At 50.5% G+C, this 19,027-nt stretch overlaps 1 protein-coding gene across 8 annotated transcripts in view; it reads right to left on the bottom strand.

Annotated features, from left to right (window-relative positions):
- SEMA4D (semaphorin 4D) overlaps positions 1-18,791 on the bottom strand; it is a gene marked incomplete at its 3' end in the record, with an annotated part of 121,861 nt that extends 103,070 nt beyond the window's left edge. For 3 of the 8 annotated variants that reach the window (XM_082471260.1, XM_082471261.1, XM_082471253.1), the window contains exon 1: positions 18,517-18,784. Of the gene's footprint in view, positions 1-18,516 lie in introns of all 8 variants that reach the window. The other 5 variants (XR_014266220.1, XM_082471255.1, XM_082471256.1 and 2 more) reach the window with 4 other exon arrangements.
- Positions 18,792-19,027: the final 236 nt, after the last annotated feature.

The following is a 19,027-nucleotide window of genomic DNA, read 5'->3' as shown; positions in this document are numbered from 1 at the left end:
ATGTATCAATAATTCAGATCATGGCGTTAAGACGAGATCATCCTGGGTCACCTAGGTGGGCCCTAAATCCATTGACAAAGGTCCTTATAAGAGACACATGGAGGAGAGACACAAGGAAGAAGGCCACGTGAAGATGGAGACAGACTTTGGAGTGATGTGGCCACAAGCCAAGGGACACGTGGAGCCAAGAGAAGCTGCAAGAGGCAGGAAGCGTCCTATCCTAGAGCCTTCAGAAGGAGCACAGCCCTGCCAACACCTTGATTTTGGACTCCTGGCCTCCAGGACTAGGAGAAGATAAATTCCTGTTGTCTAAGCCACCCATTTTGTGAAGCTTTCTTATGGTGACCCTAGGAAACACGCGTGCACACCGTGAGTCTATGAAGTGTAAGCATGTTTTCCTTCACGGTCAGTTTACGGAGAAGGCAGAAGGCCTCCTTGCTACACAGACGATGAAAAACTGCAGGATGAAATTCAAGTAATTACCATTACTGTACCCGTTATGGTTCCAACCCAGCACCTGTGTCCCGGGCTAACCCCACCCGACCCCCAGGCCCTGCCCGCTCCCTGGGGAGCCACCACTCTGTTCCAGCCACCACTGCAGTGTAACAAACCACCCTGGACTCGGTGGCCCAAGACACTTCCCCACGCTCAGCGGTTCTGTGGGCCGGGAGTCCCAACGGGCCCCAGCAGGGACTCTTGTCTGTGCTCCAACGTCTGAGGCCGCGGCTGGAGTCCTGATGGCCAAGGGCTGCGATCATGTGACGACCGATCCCCTCACACATCAGGGTCCTAGCGATGAGGGTGCAGAGACCAGGACTGCCCACTGCAGTCCCAGTGCTACGTGGCCTTTGGGGGTTGGGCTTCCTCACAGCATGGCAGCTGCAGGGCCATCAGACCCTTACTTGGCATCTCAGGGCTCCAAGATCCAAGCAGTCAAGAGGCCACCCACAGGGAAGACAGACACAGCATCTCAGTGACAGCAATGCTAACGGATTTACAGCCATGTACTTTACTTAAACTGCCACAGCTTTTCTCCCTACTCAGCTTCGGCTGCTTACTGTTGTTCTTGAGTTCCGACTCAGCATTCCTGACTTACAGACCTCAAGCCCATCCTTGGTGGTCAACACCCACCCCCAAGCTTCCCTCCCTGGCGGCACACATCCCCCGTCAGCGTGCCCATGTGCTGTCGTCCAGCTGGAGGCACCACGTCCTATGCGCTCTCCCTCCACATCCCCATCCCCTGCTGCAAACACAGCGCCTGGGACACGCAGAGCACGTCACCTGCTCACCGAAGGCATGAACAGCAGCACAGCAGAGTGAGAGGGCACAATGCAGTGAGACAGGACTGTGGAACAGAGAAGGACCACCATGTTAAAATGACCAGGGAGGTTTCCACCCAGCCTTGCTGGGCCCGCCAGGTGGGGAGAGGCAGAGGGTGGCAAGGAGAGACCCCAAGGGGCTAGATGGCAGCAGGGGCGTCCTGAACAGAGAATAAAGGGACAAGAATGTTCACAAGCTACATGCATAATGGCCCAAGCCAGAAACCAAGCCAACAGCATAGCAGGCACGTGAACTGTGGTGCACGGCCCCCACGGAATGGTGGAGGGCGGGGAAGAAGAAAGAACCCTGGGTGTGCTGCAGGGCCCAAGGCCGGCCACACACAGGAGCTGAGGGACATCCATGGGTGTGCTCCAGAACCCAGTGTATGCAAAACCTAACCCAGCCAGAATGCACCTCTGCTGCAATCAGTGGGGACAGTACCCTCGGGGAGGAGTGTCGGAAGGGCCCAAGGGCTGCGGGGCTGGTGGTGCTCTGGGCACCACACAGCTGGGCTCCATTTGTGAGCAAAGCAAGGTCATGTGTGCATCACTGTAAAGTCTGCAAACATCTCACTGAAGAAGGAAGAAGGAAAACGGGAAGATGAAAACAGAAGCAGGGGCAGGCCAGACGGTTCTGCTGCTGCTTCTGTTTTGTTGGTGACCTTCCCTTGCATTTCAAGGTGGGAAAGGAAGTGAGGCCACACCGAGCTGGGCAAGGGAACCCACTGCCAAGCAGCCAGTGATGGGCGGCCATGAAAAGAGGGCAGCCAGAAGCCAGGTGGCCTTTCCCAGGTGGGACCTGACCCCGACAAGCTCACTCTGACCCTGGAATTCAGAGGGTGAGTGCCACTGTCTATCGGCCGCTGCTGTTTGGGCTGTTCTCCTGGAGAGAGGGTGCCCCAGGACAGGAGGGCCGGCCCAGGGCCACACACAGGTCACTCTGCTGGGCAGAAGACAACTGTGACATCACAGCCTTAGGAGCACATTTCTTTCCAACAGACCCATCCTCCTTCAGCTCTCAACAGACAGGCACTGGACAGCCAAAGTGCAAAGAGAAGCACAGGCCAGGCTGGTACAAGCACCCCGCTGGCTCTGGTTGCTCCGGGAAGTACCCAGCCATTCTCAGCCGGTGCAGCTAACAGCTGCTGCCAAGCTCGTGAAAATCACCCTGGTGGCAGAAGCCAGGCCACTGCTCCCCGAGCCCCCAGCCAGCGGTCTGCAGAGGCTGACACCTGATATGGTTAACAAAAGGGGCTGTGTTTGGACAAAGTGTTTTCCTGTCTTTAGGGACTGCAACATAAATGCTAGTCAAGGCCTGAAAATAGTCCTGATATAAAACATCTCAGCAGAAGTCTGGGCCTTGGGAGAGGGCTGGTGCGCACACATGCTGCTTCCTCTCCCAGGGAGAGGGGAGAGCCACTGTGCTCTGGGTCTCGCTTGTTTTTGAAGCGGGCGTCTGTCCCTTCTGCTCACTGTAAGTGGTGCCTTCGTCCCAGGACAGAAAGTCCATGCCCACCAGTTCAGGGAGCTACAGAGCCATCAGTGCAGACCAGAGAGGACCTGCATCTCCAGGCCCTAAGCACTGAGCATCTATTTTAAAAACTGTGTTCCCACCCCCTCCCCGGTTTGCCAGGGAAAACCAAGCCCTGCTCCCTTGGTGGTCTTGTCCATCAAGTGGGAAGGGACATAAACATAACGGAGGCCGCCCTGCTTCCAGGGAGGCCCGAGGGATCCCATATTTGAAACCCAAGCCACTCCGTCAGGTTTCAAAGACCCCGCCAAGGATCCACTTCTGTGGATCAGGAGCTCTGCTCTGACCCAGTTTCCTGGCACCCGTGTGTGGCCCCATGGCAGCTGTTGCAGAGGCGGGGGCACCTCCTCTACTCCAGGCTCCAACCTGCACTCAGCCCCCGACTCACAGAAACCAAGGATGAGGGCACCACAGCCACTGGCTGATGTGGGAAATAAAATGATAATACGTAGCCTGCACACATTTGCTTAATGCCAAAATTTTAAAATGTCCACGCAGCCACACGTAGGGCCAGATGACAAAATGGGGTTTCGTATTTTTCCATGTGGGGGTGAAAACACAGTTTTCAATAAGATGCAACTGAACAAAATATCAGAGAGCATCATACGTGGTCAGGGGTGAGTGCCCTGCTGAGGAAAACTTTGGTTTTAGCGGGGCATGTGTGTGTGTGCGTGCGCGCCTGTATGCACGTGTGCACACACACGTATGCAGGTATGCTGCCTCACAGTACAAATGCATGTCTTAATGTGAGCCGCCCTCAGGGTCTGAAAGCTGCCAGGCTCCCTGATTGCCAGGAGGTTTTAACATTCTAAGAAAATGTTTTCAGCAACGTTAGACAAGCACTGAAACCTCTCTGAAGCTTGGTTTTAAATATGACACTGAATTCCATGCGCATCCCGGTGCAAAGTCTGCCAAGAAGGGATGTTTCACTTGTCACCTCATTTTGTAATCCCACAGCCCCCAGGAACCGGTGCAGCTGACCCCACTCACGAGCGAATCAGGCCTTGCTGAGGCCGCACACACCACACCCAGGGCCTAGGCAGGACCTCGCGGCCAACCCCATGCCGACCGTCAGGATGGGCTCTCGCTGGAGCCGGGCACGGAGGAGAGTGGCGGGCCCACCCCTTGCGCGTGGCTCAGGGCAGCCACGCACCCCCACCCCCACCCAAGCAGCTACTCTCGCCCTGTCTGGAAAGGCCAGCGTGGCTGGTCTGCTTCCCACAGTATGCTTTTCATTTAAAAGTAACAACAAACAGAACTCCCACCTGCTTTTTAAACAAGGCAGGTATAACAAGTCTAAGAAAAGCGTGTCAGACTCTCAAGGCATATGACGTGTGTGTATCCGCACATGTGATATGAAGTTGTGTTTTTCCATGTTTCTCTGTATTTTTCCTTTATTGCTGCAGAAAACTGGAGACATGCAGACAAGCACCAAGGAGAAAACAAAAGCCACATCATCAACTAACCACGTGACTCCTATTCTGGACACAGTCTATCTAGTGCTTTCTACGCAAATTATAGGTCCTCGCTGTACGTACTGCTTTAGGAATGGTTCTCAGCACCTGATGTGATATGTTGATCCCCCATCAAATTAGTCATATTTTACACTACTATTTTTAGAGATGGGTTAGCCTAACTGTATCTCCTCATCCCTGACCATCTGTCAGTGGCTTTCAGCTGGTATGTGGGCTTTCTGTTTATCAACACCTGGCACCCTTTCTAATAAATGATTCTTTACATCCGTGACTCCTTAGGATAAACTTCTAGACACTGAACAGCCATGGCCGAGGGTTCACACATCTTTAAAATTTTTAAAACACCTCGACCAATGGCCACCCCTCGGTGAGTGCATCAGGAGCTGTGTATGCAGACTGCACCTCCCTGCAGGCTTCAGGCCCCCGCCCCCTTGCTCACATCTTGGTCCCACCACTTCTTGGCTGAGTGACCCCGTGCATAAATTTCTTATTCTCTCCATTCTCAACGTCCTCACCTGTAAAAGAGGGAAGAACTGTCCTAACAGGGCTGATAGGGCTGTGGTCAGGATTCCATGAGACAGGTATAGAAGGCATTTGGCAGGTCATTTACCATAAATATCACTAGGTCACTCTTTCCCATAACGGCCTCCCTGTCTCCATCCTCGCCTTTCCAGCTCATAAACCACAGGTGCCAGAGTCACCGCTAACCATGGATCTGATCGCATTAGTTACTGCTCACACCCTTGGACAATTAGGCAGAGTGAAAGAAGCTGGACTCAAAGGCTGCTCGCTGTATGACTCCACTTATACAACATGCTGGAAGAGTCTACAAGGACGGAAAGCAGATCTGTGAACGCTGGGTGGCGGGGGTGGGGTGGGGGGAGGTGGGGGAAGGACCTGACTCCAGAGAGACACAAGGAAATCTGTGGAATTATGCAAATTTTCCATATTTTGATTTGGTGGTCGTTACATGACTATGTTTCAAAACTCATAGAACAGGACATTAAAATGGGTGAACTTTCCTGATCACAAATTATACCTCAGGAGATCTCACTTAAAAACAAACAACAGGGCTTCCCTGGTGGCGCAGTGGTTGAGAATCTGCCTGCCAATGCGGGGGACACAGCTTCGAGCCCTGGTCTGGGAAGATCCCACATGCCACGGAGCAACTGGGCCCGTGAGCCACAACTACTGAGCCTGCGCGTCTGGAGCCTGTGCTCCGCAACGAGAGGCCGCGATAGTGAGAGGCCTGCGCACCGCGATGAAGAGTGGCCCCCGCTTGCCGCAACTAGAGAAAGCCCTCGCACAGAAACAAAGACCCAACACAGCCAAAAATAAAAATATAAAAATAAATTAAAAAAAAAAAAGACCTAAAGAAGAAATACATGGCGAATATCTTAAAAAAAAAAAAAAAAAAAAAAAAAAACCCTGCAGAGAAGGAAGTCTAAGCTGTGTGGTCTGGTGTTCCAGGTCTTGTCTCCTGGCCAGCTGCTTTCCTTCCCATTTCTCGCTTACTCCAAGATCTGGCACATACAGAATGCCCTCTGCACCTGCAGGCCCAACGGTCCACACCAAACCTAAAGCCCCCGCCAAGGCTGCTGGCCTGCTCTTCTCCAAACAAACCCTGTGTTCAGACCCCAGGACCCAAATCCTCCTCTGCTCTCTCAGATCCTCCTTCTCCCCCTTCTGGGAGGCCTGCCTGGACTACCAGTAAGTAAAGATTAATCCCTCCTTCCTCTGCGTCAAAGGTTCTCAATTCTGGCTGCACAAGAATTACCTGAGCAGTTGTCAAAACCATGGATCCATGCCCCCCCCCACCCCAAAAGATTCTGATGTAACTGGGCAGGTGTGGGGACAGACACTGGGGTTTTGTTTCGCTTTGTTTTTTTTCCTTAAAGAATCCCAGGCTCAGAAATGAAAGAGGGAACATCATGCAAATCCAGAGACATTAAAAGGATAATAAAGGAATATTATAAACAATCTTATGCCAACAACTTTGACAACTCAGGAGAAATGGGCAGATTCCTTGAAACACACAAATCACCAGGACTGACTCAAAAAGAAATAGAGGGACTTCCCTGGGGGCGCAGTGGTTAAGAATCCACCTGTCAATGCAGGAGACACGGGTTCGAGCCCTGGTCCGGGAAGATCCCACATGCCGCGGAGCAACTAAGCCTGTGCGCCACAACTACTGAGCCCACGTGCCACAACTACTGAAGCCCGTGCTCCTAGAGCCCGTGCTCCACAACAAGAGAAGCCACCGCAATGAGAAGCCTGCGCGCTGCAACGGAAAGTAGCCCCCGCTCACCTGCAGCAGCAAAGACCCAACTCAGCCAAAAATAAATAAATAAATTTATAAAAAAGAAGAATTAGAAAGTCTTAATAGCCCTATATCAATAAACTGAATTCATAATTAAAAACTCTCCCCATAAAGAAAATCCAGGATAGCTTCACTAATAAATTCTATCAAATGTTTAAGGAAGAAACAATGCCAATTCTACACAAACTTTTTTTTTAATAAATTTATTTATTTATTATTTTTGGCTGCATTGGGTCTTCATTGCTGCGCGCAGGCTTTCTCTAGTTGCAGCAAGCAGGGGCTACTCTTCATTGCAGTGTGTGGGCTTCTCATTCCAGTGGCTTCTCCTGTTGCAGAGCATGGGCTCTAGGCACGCGGGCTTCAGTAGTTGTGGTGCGCGGGCTTCAGTAGTTGTGGTGCGCAGGCTTCAGTAGTTGTGGCACACGGGCTTCAGTAGTTGGGGCTCATGGGCTCTAGAGCGCAGGCTCAGTAGTTGTGGCGCACAGGCTCAGCTGCTCTGCAGCGTGTGGGATCTTCCCGGACCAGGGCTCAAACCCGTGTCCCCTGCACTGGCAGACAGATTCTTAACCACTGCACCACCAGGGAAGCCCACAAACTCTTAAAATAATAATAAATGAAGAGGGAACACTTCCCAAATCATTGTGTGGGACCAACATTACCCTGATACAGAAACCAGACAGAGGTATTACAGAAAAAGAATACAATATTCCTCATGAATATAGTTATAAGTAACCTTAACAGAATTGTAGTAAGTTGAATCCAGCAGTACATAAAAAGGATAATACATCATGACCAGCTGGGGTTTGTGCCAGGAATGCAGGGTTGTTTAACATTCAAAAATTAACTCATGTAATTCACCATATTTACTAAGAAAAAAAAAGAGGAAAAACCATAAGATTATCTCAACAGATACAGAAAAAAGCATATAACAAAATTCAACATCCACTCCTGATAAAAACTCCATGCAAACTAGAAAACTTCCTTAACCTCAAAAAAAAAAAAAAAAAGGCATTGGACTTCCCTGGTGGCGCAGTGGTTAAGAATCCGCCTGCCAATGCAGGGGACACAGGCTTGAGCCCTGGTCCGGAAAGATCCCACATGCTGCAGAGCAACTAAGCCCATGTGCCACAATTACTGAGCCCGCCTGCCACAACTACTGAAGCCCGTGTGCCTAGAGCCCGTTCTCCACAACAAGAGAAGCCACCGCAATGAGAAGACCACACACCACAACAAAGAGTAGCCCCCGCTGGCCGCAACTAGAGAAAGCCCGCGTGCAGTAATGAAGACCCAACACAGCCAAAAATAAATAAATAAATAAAAAGAAAAGGCATCTACATAAAATCTTCACCTAACATCATATTTAATGAAAAGACAAGTTCTTTGTTCCTAAGATTGGGAACAGGTAAGAATGCCCACTGTCACCACTTCTGTTAAACATCCTAGACAATGGAATAAAAGAAAAAGAAATAAAAAGCATTTGAATTGGAAAGACAGAAGTAAAATGGTCCCTATTTGTAACTGTCATTATCTTTGTGCAAAAATCTTGAAGGACTACAGTAAAGCTACTCAAACAAATAAGTAAATTTAGAAAGGTGATAGAATAAACAATATAAAAATCCACTGTATTTCTTTATAGTATAATAAACAATTAGAAAATAAAAAATGTTTAAATCCATTTATAACATTCAAAACCATAAAATACTTATGAATAAATTTGATAAAATATGTGTAAGACCTACAGTGACTACTACAAATCACTGCTAAGAAAAATGAAGGAAGGCAAACACAGACGGAAAGATAGTCCATGATCACTGACTGAGACTCAATACTGTTAAAATTTCTACATTACCCAAGTTGATCTAAGGAGTTAATGCAACCCCAGTCAAAATCCAAGCAGGCTTTTTCGTAGAACTGGTAAGCTGATTTTAAATTTATATGGAAATGCAAAGGATCTAGGCTAGACAACACAATTTTGAAAAGGAAGTACAATTGGAAGTCTCACTACCTGACTTCCAGAATTACTATACAGCAAGTCATGAATACAGAGTGGTTCTAGGGCCAATGGTGAATAAGCCAAAACAGACCAGAATTGAGCCTGAAACAAAGCCACACTGATTCTCAATTACTTTTCAAACATGATGCCAATAATTCTGTGGAGAAAGGATAGTTTCTTTAACAAATGGTGCTGGAACAATTGGCTATCCACGCTCAAAACAATAAACCTCAATTCTTACCTCTTTCCAGTTAAAAGGTAACTCAATATAGATAACAGATCTAAACATAAAAGATAAAACCATAATGTTTTCAGAAGAAAACACAGGAGAAAATCTTTATGACTATGGGCGAGGCAAAGTTTCTTAAATAGGACACAAAAAGCCTAAACTACTAAAAATAATTGATATAACTGGACTTAAAACTAAAAATGTATGCCCTTTGAGAGATATCATTTTTTAAAATATTTATTTATTTACTTATTTAATTTTTGGCCGTGTTGGGTCTTAGTTGCAATGTGCAGGATCTTTTGTTGCAGCATGCGGGCTTCTCTCCAGTGGTGGTGCGGGCTCCAGAGTGCGTGGGCTCTGTAGTTGTGGCACGCGGGCTTAGCTGCCCCGCGGCATGTGGGATCTTACTTCCCTAACCAGGGATCGAACCTGTGTCCCCTGCATTGGAAGGCGGATTCTTAACCACTGGACCACCAGGGAAGTCCCGAGGAGATATCATTAATAAAGTAAAAAGGTAAGCCACAGACTGAGAGAAAGTATTTGCAATACAAATATCTAACAAAGAACTTGAATCCAGAATATGTAAAGAACTCTTAGAACTCAAATATATGAAGACAAATAACCCAATTTAAAAGTCGGCAGATCTGAACAAAAACATAAAAGAATAAATACAAATAGCTACTAAATACAGGAAAAGATACTCAACTAGAATGTCTATGATCCAGCACAACTCCCACTAGAATAGCTAAAATTAAAAAGACTGACAACAGCAAGTGTTGGCAAGGACGTGAAATAACTGTGCTCGCACGTTAGCAGTAGGGATGTAAAATGATACAGCCACTTTGGAAAACAGTTTGCCAGTTTCTTATGAAGTTAAAGATACACTTACCACACAACCCCACAATTCTACTGTTAAATAGTTACTCAAGAGAAATGAGAACACCTGTCTGCACTCAGATGTGCATACGAATGAATATAGCATTTTTTATATCTTTTTTATAGTGGTAAAATACACATAACACAAAATTTACTACTTTAACCATTTTAAAGGGTATGCAACCATCAACACTATCTAGTTCCAGAACATTTGCATCAGCTCCAAAGGAAAGCCCATACATATTAAGCAGTCGCTCCCATTCTCCCCTGCCCCAAGCCCTGGCAACCACTAATCTGCTTTCTGACTCTGTAGATTTGCCTAATCTGAACATTTCGTATAAATGGAATCATACAACATGTGCATTTTGTGTCTGACTATTTTTACTTAGCATAATGTTTTCAAAGGTCATCCATGTTGCAGCACGTGTCAGTACTTCATTCCTTTTCCAGCTAAGTAATATTCCATTGTCTGGAGGGACCACATTTATTTATTCATTCATCCACTGATAGGCATTTGGGTTGGTTCCCAAATTGTGAACAGTGCTGCTATGAACAGTGGTATACAAGTTTTTGTATGAATATCTATTTTCAATTCTTTTGGGTATTTACCCAGGAGTAGAATTGCTGGGTCATATGACAGTTCTGTATTTAACTTTTGGAGGAATCTCTATTTTCCAAAGTTGCTCCACCATTTTACATTCTCAAAGCAATGTATGAAATTTATAATTTCTCCATATGCTCACCAACACTTATTATTTTCCTTTTTTTTTGATAAAAGCCATTCTGGTGAGACGGAAGTGGTATCTCACTGAGGTTTGGATTTGCACTTCCCTAGTGACTAATGATGCTGAGCATCTTTTCATGTGCTTATTTGTCATTTGTCTTCCTTCTTTGGAGATAATAACACGTTCGCTCATGTTTCAACTGGTTGTTTATCCTTTTGTGTTGAGTTGTAGCTCACAGCACTTTTATTCACAACAACCTCGAACAGGAAGCAATCCAAACATCCACCAACAGGTGAATGAATTAATAAACCATGGTACGCCCACGTGTACCAAATTTCAAAAACGTGCCAAGGGAAAGAAGCTAGACACAGAGTCTACAATACATGCTTCCATTTTGAAACTCTTAAAGAAACAAATCTCATAATAGTCTAATTTCGGCAGATCAGTGATTGCTTGGGTGGAGGGCTGAATGCAAAGAGGCAACAGGAAATTTGGGGAGGGCTCACAGCTAAACAATCTCTGTTGCAACTGCTCAACTCCCACTGATAGTGGCCAGGGATGGGGTGGGTGCGTGAATGTGTGAGGTGCACCTGACCTGCAGGCCAGAGTTCATCCACTCCTGGCCTCCATCATGTTTATGGCGGCGGTTGCATAACTGTGTACCTTTGTCAAAACTCACTGAACAGGGCACTTAAAACAGTAGACCTTTTATTGTACGTAAATTATGCCTCAATAATACTGGTTAACGAAACATTGTTTCTACAGGCAAACACCCCAAGTCTAATGGACATCCAGAGTGAGGCCCACAGCCCCGCCTCTGTCCTCCTGTCTGCCCTCCAGAGTGCAGCCCACAAGGGCAGGCTGTGCTTAGCCCAGCCTTGGGTGGCCTATTAAAACACAGAGCTTCTGATTCAGGGGGTCTGGGGTAGAGGTGAAAACCTGCACTTGTGGCAAGTTCGGGGGATGTGATGCCGCTGGCATAGGAACCACTCCTGCAGACGGGTTCTCTCTCTCATTCACGTAGCGTTCAGTGGATATGGAATTAAGGCAGTGTTGCAGATAACACGCAGATCCTCGCTAGTGGCTGGGGCCTATATATAGGAAATGCCAGGCTAACATCAGGAGGGAAATGTTCACATTCTGGCTGTGAGGACACAGCCCCACTTTCAGCCTCTGTTTCTGGACAGGCCCATCAGGCCAGTGGACCTGGTCCCCCTTCGCCCTTCTCCTACCCTGCACAGGTGTCCTCTCAGCCAGGAGGGCATCCACCCCTTGCCCAGGAGCCTAGCAAACTCAGCTCTCCAGGCCTTCTGTGCTCACCACCCAAGAGCGCTCCATCACCCCTGGGCACCCACTGCCGTACTCAGAGGCTCTGCTGTCACAAGCTTCCATAACCATTCTCTGAGGCCCTGGCTCCTCTCCCCTGTCTGCACACCTCAGGGCCAAGCAGAGGGGCAGCGCACACTAGAGCCAATGAAAGTTTGCTTGCGGGGGAACAGCTGGCCTCCCAACTGTCCCTATCGGAGGACTTGGGCAAGGGCCCCAGCCCACTTTCTTCATCACTCTTCCCCTCTACTCCGTCCTTCCCTTCAGGACAGAAACCTGAAACAAGGCTTCTCTCAAATCCTTATACCCATCAGCTCCTCCCCATTTCTCAGCGCCCCCTTCACAGCAAAATTCTCGAAAAAGTTACCGACTCTTGCTGTCCTGAGCTCTCCTTCTCCCCCTTTCCTGGCCCACCACTCCCCTATACCTCTCATCGGGACACTGATGACCTCCATGTTGCTAAGGTCAATTCTCCAAGGATAATTCTCAGTCCTCGCCTAACTGGACTCCTTGGCCAGGCAGCCCCTCCTCCCCATGCATGATCTGCCCATGGCCCCAGATGCCCCCGACACCTCTGGCTTTCTCCTGCCCTGATGGTATTCCTTCTTGGTCCCTTGACCTTGGACCTCTCCTCTCCTCCATCCATCCAACTCTCCTGCCATCTTGTGCTGACTCAGCTTTAAAAATCACACCTGTGTGCCGGCAGTAGCCAGGTCGATTGCCGGGCCCAGGCCACTCCCCCAAACTCCAGCCTCACTTGCCTGAAAAGCCGCTCACCGCCGGCACATGGACAGCAAAGGAGCTCACAGGTACTATCTGGAGAGCCAGCCGCCCTCCCGAATTCCCCACAACTGCTCTGCCCACAGAGAGTCCATCTCAGGATGATGCCCACTCCATCCCTCAGGTTGCCCGAGCCAAGAATCTCGGGGTCACCTTGGACTCCTCTATTGCTCCAATCATCCTGCTGGCTCCATCTTCACAACATACCAGAATCTAGCCAGACCCACCACCTGCATGGGGCTGCTCCTCCGCTCCAGCCTCACCCGCACTCTGGCCTTCCTACAGTGTGCTGGGATGTCCCCCTGGGTCACTCCTCACCTCCTCCGTCAGCCCACCAGCCACCTGATTTCAAATCTCACACTCCCCCAAACTGCTGGCTCCCTCGAGCACCTGGACCCCACAATAGCACTATGGCCCCAATGCATGACATTCTGATTTATTTCTTCTCCTTAGCCTTCCATCACCCGCTACTTGACCATAAGTGCCAAGTTGGCAGAGCCTTCTGTCTCTTGGTTTCTTGCTGCAATTGGAGCTCAATAAACATTTGTTGGGGGAAATGGTGAGACTCCATGAAGTGGACAAATCTGCGAGTTGAAAGGGGGCTTAAAGGTATCTAATTCCTTCACCTCAAGAAAGATGAATGATGGGACCTCACCTACAAAGCACACAGACCTCCTGTGTGCCCTGAATGCCCGGACAGCACAGCTCTACTTGGGCAGGATCCCTAAGCCCTCTGGGAAGCACTAAGATGCCAGGAACATGTCTGATCTCAATGGGAAAATGGACTGTGTATTTACAGCCCGTTCTGATGGTAGGCGGCTCACGGCCACACAGACAAGACCCCAGGCTCAGAGCAGAGCCACTCTGCTTCAGGCCTGGCTGTACCCTCCCACAGCCACGGAAAATACTAGTAAACAACAACGACAAACAAAACTCCCAAACACACGGTGAGAACAAAGGGGGGTCCAGCTGAGGCCCTTATTCAGGGCAGGCCCCCGGGAACGTAGTGTCCTTGCAAACAAAATCAAAACATGCGTCAGAGCCAAACAACACCCAAATGCTAGATCAAAGCAGATTATATTCTGGTGCTTAAGCAACTCAAATTTCTTGCAATAGGACAGGAAAATAGAAAAAAAAAAAAAAGAAAACTTAGGATCCCAGAAAACTTGTACTTTTTTACTTTGTGGATATAGGATTTTTATGCTTTTTTGTTGGTATAGATTAAAGTGACTTAACATACCCTCTACTAAATGAAAAAACAGCAACTGCTAAAAATGTGTGGAACAGCCCCACAGTGGCAGGTCATCCAACTAGCAGTGGAAATCCACCCACGGAGGCCCTGGACCATCTTTGCTTTTGTTTCTGGGCCAAGTCCCATGGAAGGGAATGTGGTTCTCCACTTAAAACAGGACTATGGTGGGTCTGAGCTGCGGGCCTTCCCCATCCCACGGCCCAGGCCCAGGAGGGTCCCTCAGCTTACTGCCCCCATTGAGAGGTGATGTTGCTGTTTAATTTTCAGGGTTTGGGTCTTGTCTCCGCTATTGCCGAGGTCAGGGTATCAATGTCTCTTTTTCATGGCCCACAGATCACATACTCGGAGCATCAGTGACTATTGATTCATTGAATGCCTCATTTAAGCCACATCATCCGTTATTAAGTTGTGTAGGAACATGAATTCCTACCAGTCAAATCCATTTAGAATTTAGATTCAGAAATTTAATATTTAAAATAGGCTATTCTTTTTTTTTTTTTATACTGAATTTAAATGATGCTATTTTAAAACTTTGGGTTTATTTATTTATTTATGGCTGTGTTGGGTCTTCGTTTCTGTGTGAGGGCTTTCTCTAGTTGTGGCAAGCGGGGGCCCCTCTTCATCGCGGTGCGCGGGCCTCTCACTATTGCGGACTCTCTTGTTGCGGAGCACAGGCTCCAGACGCGCAGGCTCAGCAGTTGTGGCTCACGGGCCCATTTGCTCCGCGGCATGTGGGATCTTCCCAGACCAGGGCTCGAACCCGTGTCCGCTGCATTTGCAGGCAGATTCTCAACCACTGCGCCACCAGGGAAGCCTTAAAATAGGCTATTCTATTTCCTAATGGAGACCCCTTCTTAAAAATACATTTTATCATTACAAAAATAATCCCACTGTAAAAGAAACAAACCACACAGAAGTACATGGGGTTGAAAGGATAGGTTCCCCTTGCTCCTCCCACCCTCCCCCTTCTCAACCCTCCCTCAGCACACAAGCACACACACTCTCATGCACACACACATCCTTCCCTCCCACCCCTGCTGCTAACCGGACGGTCACTCTTGCTTGGAGCTATGTCCTGAGAACATGGAGCAGTGCCTGCCCCACTCATCCACAGTGGCACTCCATCATCATCTGTTCAGTACACAGCGTCTGTCCTTCCAGATGCTTCTACACCTTATTACCTACACATGCATAAAAGGGATCATTCCATACAGTCTACACTAAGGAGCAGTGTTTTCACTTAATACATAGGCACTTCTTTTAAAGTAAGCCTCAACTATTTCATGAAGCGAAGGATCCTATGGCATTCTGGGGGTGGGGGGGAAATGGGATTCTTAGATTATTAACTTTTTTATGATAAAGAATTTCAAAAATACACAGAAGTGGCCTGAACAGAATAACGAACTCTCAGGTATGGTCACCCAGAGCCAACAACCATCCAACCATGGACAATCCTGCCTCTCCACCACCCCATCCCACCCCTACCCGTGCTAATCTGAAACAGATCTCAAATGCTGTATCATTTCCTCTGCAAATAACTCCAGTATCTATCACTAAAGGCTAAAGATTGCTTCAACGTAACCTCAATGCTGTTACTAAGGAATATAATTATCCTTTAAAATCATCATTCACTCAACAAATGTCCAACTGTCTCATAAATACCATAATTTTTGAAAGGAGTGATTCTTGGGTCAAACGCAGGTTGACTGCATTTTGTTCAAAGCCTGCAATCCCGGCTGCTATGCAGAAACGACCGGGGCGGGGAGTGGGGGTGGGGGTGCAGTCTCTACTTTCATAGACAGCATCTTGAGACTTTCACAGCAAATAAGGGACCCTGTCCCACTGGAGGATCACAAGGGCACGCTGGAAGGCAGTTATGGGGGAACGACACCTGGGCTGCTGTGATGCCTGGCCCAGGTACTACCCTGCCAGGTAAACGTTCATGCACTCGGGAAGGGTCAGGCAGCTGGAAAGTGAGCCACTCCAAGGAACTGGGATGAGCCAATTTGCCTATCCCAAAGATCACCTTAGTTGACGTACCGAAAAACGCCACCCCCAGCTCCAGGTGAGGCCCACTTACACGCTGTCTCCACTTGACTGAATCAACAGTTATTTCCTCTTAATAAATCTCCACTTCCCCACATCACCTCTTGACAGCAGGCAGGCTGAAGTGGCCATGAGTTGTGCTGAGTCTCCAGTGCAGAGGAGCCTGCCCGACCGGCCTGCTCTCGGGTGACGCCCCGAGACATCCCCAAGTGGCCACGGGCCCCAGTGGCACAGGTGGCGCTGGGGAGGCTGCACCTGCCAAGCCCCAGGAAGGACGGTAGTCTTTCTTCCAGCAACCACCCTCAACAGTCAACTGACGGCAAGTTCGTTTGTGTATTTTTACATGGCCAGCTTCACCCCACAGCGCCCTGCAGGCCTGGACAGTTAAGTGGCCACTGCTACCACTCTCAGAAGAGCCTGGGGATGGGGGACTGGGGGCACTGGGAGCCACTACCTGCCACATCACCTTCCCAGGAGTTCTTCTGATCAAACAAATTCTTAGCATGAGGGGAAGGCTGCTGTAAATTATGGAACAATCAGAAAGCCAATTTATTTACACAGCAGCAAGGGCCTAACCCAGGGACACTGGGGACTCCTGGTGGTGGGGAGGGAACATGGGTCCAAACTGCCAACCCAAGAGCTCCGGCCCCAGGCTCATCACACAGAACAAGGGGTTAGGAAGAGGCTCCTGGCCACCATCCAGGCCGAACCCCCCCTCCCCCCACCAGAAACAGAACCCAGAGGGAGGGGCGGGAAGCCTAGGCCTGTCCATGCTCAGTGTGGGAGAGGCAGGCTCCCTCTAGAAGCACAGAGGACCAGCAAGAAAACCATTGATCTCTGCAACACATTATTGATTTTGCTATGTGCTGGCACCAGCGGATGGTCCTCCCCCCCTCACTCAGAGCCAGCCATTAGTGTGCACTCCCAAGCACTGGCCTAGACATCCCTGCCTGGTGTGGGGAAGGCACTTGAGATGAAACCCGCCTTGGATGGCCCACAGGGAACAGATCACGAGTGAATGATGTCACTAAGGTCATCTCCCTGCCCCCAGACCCACTGGACAGCTGTGTGGTGTGGCGCTGCCCCCTACTCCTGAGCCGGGGTGGATGCACCATCTGCCGGGACCCTGAGCAAGCCTGCCAGAGCACCCCGGTTACCAGTGGAGGGGTCTCTGAAAGGTTGCATTTTCCAACAATCACAGGGAGCCAGTTCCCATGCCAGCTTGGGGTCCTGAAACACGGTGCAAGAGTAGACCTGGGCAGGGCTGCCTCTCAGTGCCAGCAATTAGTTTTTATTTCTTTATTTGGTTTACCTGCTGGCTGTACTACAAACACTTTTTTGTTCCGTCTGAAGGTCCAGCCTCTTGGGGGGGACAGTCCTTGTCCACAGAAATGCCCCAGCGTGTCCCTCACCATTCCTTCGTTCCTGTAGGTTTTATCCCTGGTAGGACCTGGTGCCTGGAGTACTCAGAGCAGGCCTGCTTTATTCTTCTTTATTCTTGCAGACGTTATGCACAGACACCAACGGTTCAAGTGACAATCGGGGCATTATCTCTACCAGAATCCTGGCCTCAGCACTGGCCGAGGCAGTCTGTTTCTGGGACACAGTAAACATTCCCAAATAACGGCCCCCAGGCAGCCAGAAGGCAGGCCCCAGGCCTGGAGCAGATATGAGGTGACAGGTCACGGATGTCACTTTACCCCTTGGAAAGGAAACTTCCGCTCGGTGGCGCCTACTGGATTTGAATAGACTCAGAACAGGGGAGCCAGGCACTTGGCCACAGTCCCCAAGTCCTGGATGTGCTTAACATAAGGGGAGGTTTTCAAATCAAAAGCAGAACAACTTCGCATGGCAAACGCTCCAGAAAGCAGGTCCCTGCCCTTGACAATGAGGCCTAGGCCTCATTTTCGGTGAACTGCTCACCTCCAGACTCCCATGCACCCCACCTCCAATACTAAATCAAATAAACGAAGAGGATCACCACGACCCAACTCTCCTTTCCATGTTTGCATTGGCAAAACCCCAGTGGATTCAGCCTCCTGCAGCTCACCAAGCGGCTGCAACAGGTGCAGCCCTGAGCTAAGGCTGCTGATTCTCCTTGGCTGTTCTAGAATCACGCAGTCAAAACCCTAAAGGAAGCCGAGGCCTGCAGCATTCATCACCAGGGCCCCGACCTGCCCCACCTGTCTGAGTGCACGGCTCCGGGTCCAGCGCCCAGGATCCGCGGCCTCAGAGACAGAAATAGAAGCCGCGGGGCCTGGCCAGGCCCGAACGGCCGGAGTGGGGCGGGGGCCGGGTGGACAGGAGCGGCGGGCCTGGCCGAACGCGCCGCCCCCGCCCCTGGGCAGGGTTAGCCACGCGCCCCGAGCCCCCAGCGCCGCCGAGCCACCTGCGCGCCGGGGCAGGGAGTGAGCCGAGGAGGGGAGGGGTCCTGGGGGTCCAGGGAGGAGACTCCGGGAGGGGTCCGGGGAGGAGTCAGGGAGCTCCGGGAACGGGACTCCGTGAGGGTCCGGGGGTCCGGGAAGGAGTCACGGGGCTTCGGGGCGGGAGCTCCGGGAGGGCTCCGGGGACCAGCCCGGGGAGGGTCTCGCCGCCCCCACGCACCTGCCCGGCCCGCTCCCTCCCTCTGCTCGCCGGCCCTTACCTGGCGCGGTGCGTCCTGGCCGCGCGGACCAGCGGTGCCCGGCCCAGAGAGCGCGGGCGTAGGAATGGCGGCTACGGCTACGACGGCGGCGGCGGCGGCGGCGGCGGCGGCGGCCGGCTCTCAGGCCCGGAGCGGAGCGGCGGCGCGGCCAGGCGGCGCGGGGATGCTGCGGCGCGCGAGGGCGCGGAGGCCGGCGCGGGAGGGAGGGCACGGGGCGGTGCGCAGGCCCCTCCTCTGCTCCCCTCCTCCCCTTCCCGCCTCCTCTCTCGTCCCTCCCCCTCTCCCCTGCCTCCTCCTACTCCCCGCCCGGCTCCCCGCCCTCTTCCTCTCTCCCCTACCCTCTCCGTCCCTCCCCTTTTCCCGCCCCTTTCTTCACCTTCCTCTGCTCCTCCCCGCCCACCTCCCCCGCTGGCCCCTACCACCTCCCACCTCACCTCCCTCCCACCTCCCCACTTTCCCTCTGTCCTCTTCCCTCACCACCTCCCACCTTCGTCTCCTACCCTCCAGGCTC

Source organism: Balaenoptera physalus, assembly GCF_965194825.1.
Source record: "Balaenoptera physalus genome assembly, chromosome: 7".
Taxonomy (NCBI): Eukaryota; Metazoa; Chordata; class Mammalia; order Artiodactyla; family Balaenopteridae; genus Balaenoptera; species Balaenoptera physalus.
Note: the sequence above shows the minus strand (reverse complement) of the source record. Positions and strands in the feature narration are given on the sequence as shown.